This window comes from Engraulis encrasicolus, chromosome 3 (genome assembly GCF_034702125.1).
Source record: "Engraulis encrasicolus isolate BLACKSEA-1 chromosome 3, IST_EnEncr_1.0, whole genome shotgun sequence".
Classification (NCBI taxonomy): Eukaryota; Metazoa; Chordata; class Actinopteri; order Clupeiformes; family Engraulidae; genus Engraulis; species Engraulis encrasicolus.
The window spans coordinates 7,907,271-7,909,770 of record NC_085859.1 but is presented as its reverse complement, the minus strand read 5'-3'; the positions used below and the strand labels follow the sequence as shown (position 1 = coordinate 7,909,770).

General features: G+C 39.1%; 1 protein-coding gene across 1 annotated transcript in view; it reads left to right on the top strand.

Moving 5' to 3' along the window:
- Nucleotides 1-2,500, top strand: part of cux2b (cut-like homeobox 2b) — a 124,299-nt gene that overhangs the window by 45,372 nt on the left and 76,427 nt on the right. The window lies entirely within an intron of this gene.

Sequence of the window (2,500 nt, the reverse complement as noted above, 5' to 3'; positions counted from 1 at the left end):
ACACACACAAAGAAACAGACACAGGCACATGTGAGCACACACACACACTCACACAAAGAAACAGACACAAAGAAACAGACACACACAAATACACACACACACATACACAAACACACACACACATGCACACACACACGCACACTCACTCACACACACACACACACACACACACACACACACACACACACACACACACACACACACACACACACACACACACACACACACACACACACACACACACACACACACAGACACAGACACACACACACACTCTCTCTCTCCTGTTTTTCTGTGAGTCTACAAACAGCTGATCTAGGTCTCAGTTGAGACCCACACCTGCATTAGGAGAGAGGAGAGGAGTTCCCTTGTGGCAAACAGAGAGAGAGAGAGAGCGAGAGAGAGAGAGAAAGAGAGAAAGAGAGACAAAGAGAGAAGAGAGAGAGAGGAGAGAAGAGAGACAGAGAGCGAGAGAGAGAGAGAGCGAGAGAGAGAGAGAAAGAGAGAAAGAGAGGTACATGCTCGACGACTACTACATACTACTACTATGGAAAACTATACCTCTCCACCACCACACACACCTAATTACTCAAGTCATACAATCCAGTAATCCAAACTGTTCTTTTTGTCCAACAAAAAAGACCCACACAAACTGAACTGGACACTGTTTGTTATTGTATCACTGGATTGGATGACTTCCCCAATCAGTTTGTGTGAACTTCTGTGGAACCCACACCCTTAAAAATGATGGGTTGAAAATAACCCAATTCTTACTACCGTGCTGGGTAACTATTGGACCAACCTCGCATTGGGTTGTATTTATACAATGAATTGGGTTATAAATTTCAACCCAACAGGTTGAGTAAAACAATTAACTCAAATGTGGGGTTATTTCTAACCAAACCGTTATATTGAATGTACTTCATTGTTGGGTTATTACATCATATCCTATATATGGGTTATACAGCCCCAATATTCTGTTTAAATTACTTAATTATGAAGTTAAATTTACCCAATAAATGTATCACTTATTATATGTGACACAGACTGTGCAAAATAAGCACACCAGTTTGTGCAATACATTGATTTTATTGTCCCATTTTGTTTTCACACTTTTCAACAAAGATGATTGCATTTAAATATAAAATAGAGCAATATAACAGACATGTTATCATACAGTCAAAAAAGGCAGGAAGGGATATTATTCAAAAACATGGACAAAAAAAATGGAAAAATGATAGGGTAACAACACACTGGGAAACACTTTCAAGCATTGCACATTATGGAAAACTCATTATTTACTAATATAGAAAAATAACATAGCCTACTTTTTCAATATACACTTTCAAAGTTTACAAAGAAGACCCATGTTGAAAGTGAAGGGCATTATGCCTTCAAGTTGTTTCTAGGAGCACATTTTTACTTGGGAATAGAATGGGGAAAGGTTATATGAGAACCTCAATGTTGATACAGAGATTAATAAATGTGTTTGTAAGACTGCTTTGTGACAGTACCTAAACACTAGAAACAACCAAATAGCTGAGGTCATTGTAGTGTCACCATGAATTTGCTGTATTGATGTAAACCAGGGGTGGGGAACCTATGTCTGGAGGGCCGTTTGCGGCCCTTGAGGCCGTTTTATCCAGCCCCTGAGACAATTTTAATATTATGCAGCTTCATATGAAATATGGCATATTTTGTAAAAGAAACATTTGCAATACAATGAAAGTTATATTCAGGGGACATATAAAAGTTAAGGTCTGTTTTAAGGTGGCTGCATTCCATATAGGCCTAGAGTGCAGGGGGAAATCCTACTTGGTTTGTGTTAATTGTACGGCCCTCGGAGGACTTTCACGGCCCTCAGAGTAATTTGAAGTGGCCCTTCAAATGAAAAAGGTTCCCCACCCCTGGTGTACACTTACAATAATACACAGTGTTTCCAAAACCAAATGTGTAGAGCAGTGCATTCTGTGTAGAATTTGCAATAAAATCAAAGGACTGTGCGCATTGAAGCTGGCATTGCTGCCTCCGCCTCCTGGGTACAGAAGCCTCGTCAAAACTCTCTCGGCCTCTGAATGAAAAGAAAAACACACATGCGACATAATCATTTAGTTACAAAATTATAAAATGATGATGACATTGCAAGACAGGTCAGACCATCTGTGAAATAAATGGCTAAATAAGAAAGTGTTAGCTAGTAAAGAAAGTGTTGGCTATTAAAAACAAATATCAGAAAACAAAAATGCTTCTGATATGAGGATCCAATTGAATGAGGTCAAATCACTAGCAATGAAACTCAATTTGGTCAAGGCTTAAGTGTATAAGGATGCACTAGTGGTAGCCAAACTATTGCAACACGGACAAAACAGTGACTTACCCACAGTAGGCTAGTGCTGCACAATGAAGAATGCCTCCTTTCTTTCAGCAACATCCAAGCAAATAGCCTAAAAAAATGGTGAGAAACACATTTGAAATTATTCTAACTGAATAATAGGCCGCA